Source organism: Bufo gargarizans, chromosome 3, assembly GCF_014858855.1.
Source record: "Bufo gargarizans isolate SCDJY-AF-19 chromosome 3, ASM1485885v1, whole genome shotgun sequence".
In the NCBI taxonomy this organism is placed as follows: Eukaryota; Metazoa; Chordata; class Amphibia; order Anura; family Bufonidae; genus Bufo; species Bufo gargarizans.
Genome location: NC_058082.1, coordinates 480,701,694 through 480,714,072, shown reverse-complemented (window position 1 = coordinate 480,714,072; position 12,379 = coordinate 480,701,694).

Below are 12,379 nucleotides of genomic sequence, written 5' to 3'. Positions count from 1 at the left end.
GTAAGGGGAATTAAGCCCCTTCGTATTCAGGGAGACAATCTTAAATACCATAATATTGGATAGAGGACGATGGTGGACATAACACAGCTACAGTTGTGCAATACCAGCACAGGAGGAGCAAATATAGGACTACAGTAGAGTCATAAAATGCCAATGAAAAAGAAGGGAGGTGTAGCGCACAGAAAAAAAAAAAATTGTGATAGTAACAAAACGGAAAAAAGCTGAGGTAAACACCTCTGTGAGGACAAATAAAGAACACATAAAATGCAGCATATAGTAATACTAAGACATAACCGCGAGCTCGGGTCAGCCTAGAAAGTGTTATTCGTGCCATAATGGAAAAAAATTTAACACAAGAAAACAAAAGCAACATATAAGTCCCTAGTAGAGACAAGTGCAATAGCGACAAAAAAAAACAGCGAGGCACTCCTCAACTTTAGATGTAATACATCTCACCCATCTGTATCAAAGTCTTTCGATGCACAACCATTGTCCACTCCCCATCCACATGTCAAGGAGATGACAATTGCGACTGTGTATTCTGCTGATCTGGAGAGATTATGTCCCATTGTAAGTAATGAGCAACTTAACAGGGAAGCCCCACTTGTAAGAGATTCCTTTCCCACGCATTATCGCAGTGCTGGAAGCGAATTCCCTGCGGCGTGCCAAAGTAGCTGCCGACAAATCGGCATATATGGATATTTCTTTAAAGTGATCAGGTAGAAAGGGATCACTCATAATCTGTTCCTTGATATGAAAAAAATGTATGCACGCAATGGCGTCTCAGGGGGGGCCCGTAGCGGGCAATGTTTTAGGCTTAGGAAGCCTATGTGCACTATCAATGAGGATATAAAAAAAAAAAGTCCATAAGGATATTAGTTCCTCGCCACAGACATTCAGGTATGCCACAGAAACGAAGATCGTTCCTACGTGAACAATCCTCCATGTCAGCAAATTTTAACTTAAGAGCTGCTATTTCTTCATCGTGAGAATTTGTAATGTCCACGATTTCATTGTGGGAAGAGGTAAGTTCGATCATTTTAGATTCCACATGGGAGGTTCTAGAACCCAGAGATGAAAGTTCTTGTTGAAGTTGGTAAAATGCAGTTTACAGTTTTTTTTTTGAAAGACTGCTTGGAGATCAGATATTAATATACTCAGCTCCCTAGCTTAAACACCCTTAATGACCAGACCACTTTTTACAATTCTGCACTACACTACTTTCACAGTTTATTGCTCGGTCATACAACTTACCCCCCAAATGAATTTTACCTCCTTTTCTTCTCACTAATAGAGCTTTCATTTGGTGGTATTTCATTTGCTGCTGACATTGACTTTTTTTTTTTATATCAATCGAAATTGACCAAAAATTTTTCAAAACATGACATTTTTCATTTTCTATATAAAATTTTCTCTAAATTTATTGTAAAATGTTTCAAATAAAACTACATTTCTATATAAGTTTTTCTCTAAATGTATTGTTCTACATGTCTTTGATAAAAAAAATGCAATAAGTATATTGGGGACACCTTGGAGTGTCTTCTTTCCAAAATGGGGTCACATGTGGGGTATTTATACTGCCCTTGCATTTTAGGGGCCCTAAAGTGTAAGAAGTAGTTTGGAATCCAAATGCGTTAAAATGCCCTGTGAAATCCTAAAAGTACTCATTGGAATTTGGGCCCCTTTGTGCACCTAGGCTGCAAAAAAGTGTCACACATGTGGTATCGCCGTACTCAGGAGAAGTAGGGCAATGTGTTTTGGGCTGTATTTTTACATATACCCATACTGTGTGAGAAATATCTCTGTAAATGACAACTTTTTCAATTTCTTTATACAAAGTTGTCAATGAGATATTTCTCTCACCCAGCATGGGTATATGTAAAAATACAGCCCAAAACACCTTGCCCTACTTCTCCTGAGTACGGCGATACTACGTGTGACACTTTTTTGCAGCCTAGGTGCACAAAGGGGCTAAAATTCCAATGAGTACTTTTAGGATTTCACAGGGCATTTTTTACGCATTTGGATTCCAAACTACTTCTCAGGCTTTAGGGCCCCTAAAATACCAGGGCAGTATAAATACCTTAAAAGCAACCCCATTTTGGAAAGACACCCCAAGGTATTCTGTGAGGGTCATGGCGAGTTCCTAGAATATTTTTTGGCACAAGTTAGCAGAAAATGATTTTAATTTTTTTCTCTTACAAAGTCTCATATTCCACTAACTTGTGACAAAAAATAAAATTTTACATGAACTAGCCATCCCCCTCACAAAATACCTTGGGGTGTCTTCTTTCCAAAATGTGGTCACATGTGGGGTATTTATACTGCCCTGGCATTCTAGGGGCCCTAAAGCGTGAGAAGTCTGGAATATAAAAGGTCTAAAAAGGTTTACGCATTTGGATTCCGCGAGGATTATGGTGAGTTCATGTGAGATTTTTTTTTTTTGTCACAAGTTAGTGGAATATGAGACTAAGAAAAAACAAATAAATATCAATTTCTGCAAAAAATAAAATATGAACTCGCCATGCCCCTCAAAAGTGATCTTTATAGCGCCGCAGCAATTTTACGGCGTTTTTGCAGTGATCAGAAAAAATAAATAAATCTGTCACTGCGGTGGGGCGGACTGAACGCAAGTGTGCGCACAAGATCAGGCCTGATCGGGCGAACACTGCGTTTCTTGTAGAGCCTATAGAACATGTCCTATTCTTGTCTGCAATTGTGGACAAGAAAAGGCATTTTCTATATAGTTCTGGTAAAATGCGGAAAGCACATTGCCGGTGTCAGTGTTTTGCAGATCCGCAAACCACATACGGACGTCTGAATGGAGCCTTACAGGGGGGTGATCAGGGGGAATGTCGTGCCCATTCACAAGAAAGGTAGTAGAGAGGAATCGAGCAACTATAGACCAGTGAGTCTGACATCAATAGTAGGCAAATTAATGGAAACCCTATTAAAGGATAGGATTGTGGAACATCTAAAATCCCATGGATTGCAAGATGAAAAACATGGGTTTACCTCAGGGAGATCATGTCAAACAAATCTTATAGATTTTTTTGACTGGGTGACTAAAATAATAGACGGTGGAGGTGCAGTAGACATCACATATCTAGATTTTAGTAAGGCTTTTGACACTGTCCCACATAGAAGACTTATCAATAAACTGCAGTCATTGAGCATGGACTCCCATATTGTTGAGTGGATTAGGCAGTGGCTGAGTGACAGACAACAGAGGGTTGTAGTCAATGGAGAACATTCAAAACAAGGTCATGTTACCAGTGGGGTTCCACAGGGATCTGTACTGGGACCAATTTTGTTTAATATCTTCATAAGTGATATTGCAAAAGGCCTCGATGGTAAGGTGTGTCTTTTTGCTGATGACACAAAGATATGTAACAGGGTTGATGTTCCTGGAGGGAAACGCCAAATGGAAAAGGATTTAGGAAAACTAGAATGGTCAGAACTCTGGCAACTGAAATTTAATGTGGATAAGTGCAAGATAATGCACCTGGGGCGTAAAAACCCAAGGGCAGAATATAGAATATTTGACACAGTCCTGACCTCAGTATCTGAGGAAAGGGATTTAGGAGTAATTATTTCAGAAGACTTAAAAGGTGGGAAGACAATGTAATAGAGCAGCACGAAATGCCAGCAGAATGCTTGGATGTATAGGGAGAGGTATAAGCAGTAGAAAGAGTGAAGTGCTTATGCCGCTGTACAGAACACTGGTATGACCTCATTTGGAGTATTATGGCCTCCAGTACTGCTCACATCTCCAGAAGGATATAGATACTCTAGAGAGAGTTCAGAGAAGAGCTACTAAACTAGTACGTGGATTGCAGGATAAAACTTACCAGGAAAGGTTAAAGGACCTTAATATGTATAGCTTGGAAGAAAGAAGAGACAGAGGGGATATGATAGAAACTTTTAAATACATAAAGGGAATCAACTCGGTAAAGGAGGAGAGCATATTTAAAAGAAGAAAAACTACCACAAGAAGACACAGTTTTAAATTAGAGGGGCAAAGGTTTAAAAGTAATATAAGGAAGTATTACTTTACTGAGAGAGTAGTGGATGCATGGAATAGCCTTCCTGCAGAAGTGGTAGCTGCAAATACAGTGAAGGAGTTTAAGCATGCATGGGATAGGCATAAGGCTATCCTTCATATAAGATAGGGCCAGGGACTATTCATAGGATTCAGATATATTGGGCAGACTAGATGGGCCAAATGGTTATCTGCCGACACATTCTATGTTTCAATGAGTCTACATTGGGTGATCAGGGGTTAATAAATGGGCTTGTAGTGGTGATTGGTGCTACTTACAGAGCTGCCTGTGTCCTCTGGTGGTCAATCCAAGCAAAGGGACCACCAGAGGACCAGGTATATTAGATGCTGTTAACAAAACAGCGTCTAATATCTTTTGGGGGTTAAAAAAAAAAACGCATCTACAGCCTGCCAGCGAATGATCGCAGGCTGTAGATCAACTCGTTTACCTTGAGATCCTGTGAGCGTGCGTTCACAGGAAATCTTGCGAGATGACGCTCTGATGCGTCTACGAGGAACAAACCGACCGCCCGCAGGATGCATCCCTGCGTTAGGCAGTTAATATCCTCACTGTGGCTTCTGTAATAGGAGCGTCTCCTGAAGTACCCACAAGAGATCCTGCATTAGACCCATAAGGTCTCCCTCAGGGCTGTTTCACACGTGCAGATGCCGTGCGGGTAATCAGCTGCGTGAAACACAGCCAAGCCCCGTTACAGACAGCAGAGCATTAACATTATTGATAATGCTCTGTGCCCCTCTGATCTTTTTACTACAAAATCAGTGAGGAAAAGTTGGCACCGATTTTGGATTAAAACGGTCAGAGGCACGGAGCATTATCAATCATGTTAATGCCCTGTGTCTCTGTTGTCCAATGCAGTGCTTGACTGTCTTTCATGCAGCGGATGACACACACGGCATCTGATCGTGTGAAACAGCCCTTAATGGCAGCTTCTCCTGGCGTACTCTGCCCTTTCCCTGAAGTGCTATTACAGCAATGTTGGGCAGGGATTGCCAGAAGCACTGAGGACTGTGAGGTAGGGGAGGAGGTACCTCGAGTGTGGAGAAACTGGATGAAGAGCTGCCAAGGATAGGACGCAGGTACTATGTCCGAAGCGCAGGAGGCACCATCTTGGATCGCATCTGCAGTAGGAAAAAAGCTGGCAAGCTCCATCAGGCTTCAGCATTGTTCTCGGTGCCTGTACAGATGGTACACAGTCTGGGGCACTTAACCACTTTGTTGTTTTAAAACTTTTTTTATTGTTTTATCATCAATAAGAACACACTCATTGACACTCGGATGTACATGACATAAAACTGAGACACGGATACCATATGTCGTAATGCGTATCAGAGATAATAAACATAATGGACATATACTACATTCCAGTAACATATCCAAGTATAAGCACGGAAATACCGAACATTCGGATAACATCCACATACATAACAAGCAGTAGTGGACAAACACAGGTAAGCAGGGTGGGGTAGAATAAGGGAAAAAGTAGCGGGGGGAGGGGGGGGGGTGAAAGGTAGAACCAGTAGTTGATACCTGAGAAATTCCCAATAACTTTGGGACCTTGTCATATTAAGGACAGTCAGATGGTATAAACTCGTACCTCGTAAGTCTTATCCACATGAATTCTGGACTGCTCACCTTCATGCAAGGGCTAGACATTCAAGTATATCTAGTGATGCCCAATCCAAGGCACTCACTGTAGAGTAAAGCGCCTATATGTTCTCCAGGGGTTCCAAATAGCCTCATATTTGAGTGGGGATCCAAGGTCCCAGTGTACTATTTGCTCAAGTCTACATATCTGATCACATTTGACAAACCATTTCTGGATTGGAGGCATTTCCTGTTGTTTCCAGCATGTCGCAATAAGAAGTCTAGCAGAGGCCAGCAGAGCCGTACACAAAATTCTTATATTCTTTGGACCCTTTATATCATTGTACAAACCGAACAGGCAAAGTTTTGGATTCACAGGGACAAGTGTCCCACTCATTTTTGATAATACTCCACAAACTGCTTCCCAAAAGGGCGCTATTTGGTCACAAGACCACCAGATGTGTGCATGAGTACCCACCTCCCTATTACACCTCCAACACAACGGGCTTGTAGTAGTAGGAAACATACGATGGAGTCTGTGGGGTGTAAAATACCACCTAGTTAGGACTTTATAACTGTTTTCTTGTACCTTGACACACCTGGACACCCTAGTCGGGGAGAGCAAAGCGAGTTTCCTCTCAGCAGTTGAAAATTTGATTTGTAAGTCTAACTCCCATTGTTGAAGAAAGGTTGGGCTATCTATTTTAGACGCGGACATTAAAATCTCATATAGTTTAGATAATTTCCCTGTGGGATCTTTAATCTGCGTAACTAACTTCTCGAATGAGGAGTGGACTGTTACCGTAGGTAGACGCGTTAGATACTGTTTTAAATATCTAATACAATAGTTGATATGAAACGGGGAACAATCTTTCATCAGCGGGTGTTTATAAAGATCGAATGCTGAAGGGATATCATTATCCGGGCAAATGGCCAACAACGGAGATACCCCTCGCTTCACACTGTCTGGAAGAGTGTGCAGAAAATCCGCGGATGCTTGAAAAAAGACGTCTCTAATTTGCATCAGTATCAGGAAATTAGGCATCAAAGCAGATCTCCAGTGAGACTTCACCCACACGTTCAGTACGTATTTAGTAATTGAACTTTGGGTTCTAATATTTTTGGGAGCTTGGGGACCATCCATAAATAAGAATGCTCTCAATGGGACAGACGACATGGCTTGTTCCACCATCAGATCCAACCGATCTGAAAGAGGCCTTAGCCACTCTAAACACCTAAGGCACAACACCGCCTTGTGATAGTGATACACATCTGGAATACCCAAACCACCGTGGATAGGGTGTCGTGTAATCTGTTTAAAAGGTAAGCGTGCCCTTCCTCCACCCCAAAGGAATCTCAACATAATATCTTGTATTTTTTTGAAAAATGATTTGGGGATAGGTATCGGGAGAGTCTGAATATAATACAAGATAGTAGGCAAAAGAATAGTTTTGATTAGCGTCCTGCGCCCGAACCAGGAAACATATGGAACATCCCATGATCTAATAATGTCTTCTAAACGTTTCGGGAGGGGTACCAAGTTTTCGTGATATAACCTGGAGAAATCCGGCGTGAGTTTTATCCCTAAAAAAGTAATATGAGTTGTTATCCATACAAATGGTGTGGTCGACTTAAGAACCTCCAAATCTCCGGGCGCTACCGACATATATAGTACCACTGACTTGGCCAGGTTTACTGAAAAATTTGACAAGTCAGAAAAAGTTTTAAGTGTCGACATGATGGCTGGAAAGGCAATTATAGGGTTGGATACCAACAGCAGTACGTCATCAGCAAAGGCCGCCGTCTGATGGACCAATGATCCCACTGATAGTCCAGCTATCTCCTCATGTTGTCGAAAAGATTGCAGAAGAGTCTCAATGACCAGCACAAACAACAATGGAGAGAGAGGGCAACCTTGTCTCGTACCATTGGATATTCTAAACACAGGAGATAGCGTACCATTAACCAGGATCCTCGCAGTGGGCGAGTTATACATTGCCATGACAGCTGCTATAAAGGAATCCGGTATGCCAAATTTCGTCAAGGCTTTGGTCATAAACAACCAGTCCACCCTATCGAATGCCTTTTCCGCGTCCATACTAAGAATCGCTAAGGGGATGTTTTGCGTTTTCGCCCATTGCATAAGGTGAACAATCCGAATAACATTGCTCCTTCCTTCCCTAGTGGGTATGAATCCTACCTGTTCGGGGGATATAAGTTCTGGTAAAAACCTTTTCATCCTATTAGCTAGTAGTTTGGCGTACAATTTTAAATCATTGTTGAGTAAAGAGATTGGCCTATAACTTGCACATAACGAGTGGTCCTTTTCAGGTTTGGGTATAATAGTCACTTGGGCTGATAACATATCTCTTGTAAAGTCAGCCCCGTCTCTCACCGCGTTGCAGACTCTCAACAGATATGGTAGCAGAGTATCCTTAAAATTTACATAATAGCTCACTGGCAAGCCATCCGGTCCAGGGCTCTTATGGAGGGGGGATTCTTTAAGTGCTTTTTGTAATTCTTCCAGAGTAAAACTAGCATTCAAGCCAGCGGCTTGCTCTACATTGAGAGACGGTAGTTGTATGTTATTTAACCAATCGTCTATCAAACGACTTCTGTCCGAACGTTGTGTAGGAGACTGATCCTCCCGCAGATTGTAAAGTTTACTGTAAAACTTACAAAATTGTTCAGCAATCAGGTCCGTTTTACTAACCATCTGTGCAGTCGTAGTTTTGATATGAGATATGAAAGACTTCACTTTCTTTTTCTTCACTTGAGATAGTAGTAATTTTGACGCTTTGTTGCCATGAGCGTAGTATTTACTCTGAGTGGATAAAAATAATTTGGCCGTTTTGGTATTCAGTATATTCTTTAGCTCTGAACGCAAGGTGTCCAGGTGTGCCAAGACGTCCCCCTTTAAGTGCGATTTATGTTGTTTTTCCAGTTTGGCAATCTCTGCTGTGAGTTCCTCAATCTTACACTGTTTCTGCTTTTTGACATGAGAACCCAGTGCTATTAGTTGACCCCGTATCACTGACTTGTGGGCATCCCAAAGGATTACTGGGGAGATATCTTCCTTGTCATTCAATTGAAAGTATTCTTCCAACTTCTCCACCATTTTGGGAATAGTGTGACTATTCAACAGCGTTTCATTCAGTCTCCATCTAAACTCTCCCTTAGGAAGGTCCGTCAGTTTGTAAGTAAGGAAAACAGGTGCATGATCAGATAAAAGAATACTTCCAATTGTGGACGTGACACAATACTGCAATGATCTTATATCGAGGAATATATAATCTAAACGCTGGTAGGACTTATGAGCAGCTGAATAATAGGTGTAATCTTTCTCTACAGCGTGCATCATTCTCCAGGCATCTACCAATCCTAGTGAAGAAATCGCTGACTTAATCCTGTTCAGAGACAACCTAGTAAGCGCAGACAGACCAGAGGAGGAGTCCAAGGTAGGAGATAACGCAACATTAAAGTCGCCCCCCAGAAAAACAGTACCATCTGCATAGTTGCTAAAGTTTGCAATAGTCTCCACCAACCAGTCTGCCTGAGCTGAGTTAGGAGCATAGACATTCCCAAACGTAAATGCATGGGACCCAATCAAACCCTTTATAAAGATGTATCTACCATCATCGTCTACTAAAGAATCTTGACAAATAAAGGGTATGCTTTTATGTATTGCGATGCTGACCCCTCTAGACGCAGACGACATAGATGGACCATGGAACCACTGGTTAAACAGCATGTGTGATAATCTCGGCACATGTTGTTTACGATAATGTGTCTCTTGCAATAGCGCTATATGTACTTTCAATTTGTGCAGATAGTGGCATATTTGAGTTCTTTTACTGGGAACGTTCAGGCCTCTTACATTAAATGAGCATACCTGTAATTCAGTCATAAGGAATAAGACTTACCAATCCAGCTAAGTGAAGGACCTGTCCCAACAAAGTAGGCTGCTTCTTTCTTGGAGGTACAGGGGAAAGACCAGGAAAAAAGGGGTGGGAAGAGTAACAAACTACAAGGGAAACAAAATAGACAATAAATGAACACCTTCTCAGGATGTATATCCACGGAAATAGAGTGGACAGACTCCAGAGATTTAACATGTATAAACCAAAGGAGGAGGGTCTACCAAATATGACCAGTAGACCCTCTGAGCTCAATGCTGTTGGGCTGCGTCAACTTTTGAGAATATTATAGAGGCAATCTTGGACATAAGAAACATAGAAAAAGAGAAAGAGGGGAGTCGGGAGAAAAGAGGGAAATGGAAAGAAGAGGAGTTATTGGCAAATAGATCAGAAAATCGTAAAATCATCTAACAAAAAATGGTTGTAAAGAATAAATGCAGTTTAGAAGGAGGGAACTCCGCACGGAGGGACATCTATTCGACACTACTACGTCAGTGATCTCAGAGAAACTGGTCCCCCATACAACAGTATACCAGAAACACTTGTAATAATAAAATTAATGGTCATTAATTAATATACCCACTAGGTGGCGTATCACCACCACAAATCCCTGATGTATAGTTAATAGAGGTGCTACCAGAAATATGAGAAGAGGATCTAGAAACAGAAGAAGAAAAAGAAAAAGAGAAAGGAAAAGCACTTATCGCAGGGTGAGTATTGGACAGTACTACTAATGAAGAGGAACATCATATTACTCGTTCGTAGTTTACGCAAAGTCCATGACTATTATGTTTTCCTTCAGGTGGGAAGTCTTCTGGATCTCTGGGGACGCTGCTTCTTCGGCACGACGGCTTGCCATGAATCCTGTACCGGCAGGTCAGGTAAGTTCGACATAATCTGCGCCGGGCACCAGTCGGGGATGTCCAATCCTTGTATGTCCAGAACTTCACAAACTCTCACAAAATCGGCATGGCTCCTTATAACTTGTTTGCGCAGCGGCGTATTAATCAATAGGCCAAACGGATGGAGCCATCGATAGGTCAACTTTTTCTGAACAAGAATGTCCAAAAAGGGTTTTAGGTGCCTCCGTTTCCTGAGGGTCATCGGCGACAAATCATGAAATAAGGACACTGTGGCTCCCTCTATCTCGACAGTTCTATTGTTGCGGGCCGCAGACAAAATGTCCTCCTTAACAGCAAATTTACTAAGTCGACAGATAACATCTCTCGGAGGGTCTTGCGGTTTCGGTGCTGGGCGTAGCGCCCTGTGGATTCTATCCATTTCAAAGTCCTCCGGTTGTCGGTCGGTCACCAGGCGGCCAAATAATTGGGGCACTTAACCACTTTGGAGCCCATGTAAGGCTGAATGCTCAGGGTTCACATGTCTGCCTTCATGTGCCGCTAGCCATGCCCCCCTGTGACTGTTCCATTTTAACCACTTAATGGCAAACATATACTGTATCATTGTGATGTATGGAGCCCACTCCATACAATGCAGGTGCTGGCTGTATAATGCAGCCGACAGCTGGTCACAGGATCAGAGATGAGTCCAATCTCCGTCATTTAACTCCTTAGTTGCCACAATAAGTAACAACTGCTTCAAATAAGCTCAACCTGTGGCACTCCATCTGTTACAAAACTACAACTCCCAGCATGACGTGATAGCTGTAGGTTGTCCAGGCAAGCTGGGAGTTGTAGTTTTGCAACAGCTAAAGGGGCGCAGGTTGGGCATAATGATCTAAGCAGTCAAAGGGAGTGGACAGCCTGTCCTCCAGTCAGAGCCCCATGGGAAAGTCATGAGGCTTGGATCCCTTGCTATGATAGCATGGTGCATTGTGAAGGCTCCCAGGCCTGTTATACTAATCTGCCTGCTAAGGTGTGCCAGTGGCAGAGCTTGACAGGCAGCAAAAGTATTTTATTGGCGTCTATGGTACAAGCAACTCAGAAAGCATGTTTCAAGACTAGAGACGAGCGAAGCAACTTCAGACGCTACATTAGTCTCTGTACAGTATTAAAATTTATAGGAGACAGTGAGCTGAAGTTGAATAACTTTGATCATTACAGTGGAAAACCTTGGAACCAAACTCTGCTTCGGTTCCAAGGTACCACGCGGAACCAAAGCTAAGTTTGGTTTAAAGTTTTGAAGTTGTTTTCCACTGTAATGATCAACTACTAACGTTATTCAACAGCCCATACATTCTAGTATTGCACAGAGACTAATCTCCGAACAGTATTGTAACAAATGTAGCATCCGAAGCTCATCTCTATTCAAGACCTCTAAAGAGGCCCAAAAAAAAAAAAACTGCCATCTGTGGCTTAAATTTTGCAGCACGCAGTCTAATGATTACATTACATCTTACCTCACGAAGTGGTCAACACAGGGTGGTGGTGATCATATTTACCAGGTCCCCAACGCTCCACAGCTGGCTCATCACCTCCCTGGTTTTCTGAGATTAGCCTGTTTAAGAGGAACACATGACCACTGTAGTCAATACCTGGCCACTGCGGTTACCTGCTCCACTTCTGTTATGTGTAGGGGAGCAGGCCATCGCTAAGGCCAGCTATTGGCTGCAGTGGCCACATGCCCCTCATCAACAGGATGTGGATATCAGCACACCAAGGAGATAAAGAGCCAGCAGTGGAACAGTAAGCACCAGAGGTTCATCCACTCTGATGCGATGTTGGATAACCCCTTTATGAATCAAGTTCTCTCAATGGATACACAACACGTGACAGACTGGAAATCACGCGTTTCACACGTTCACCAGAAAAGGAGCTTGCCGCTTGTACATTCTACAGATCATTCACAAAGACA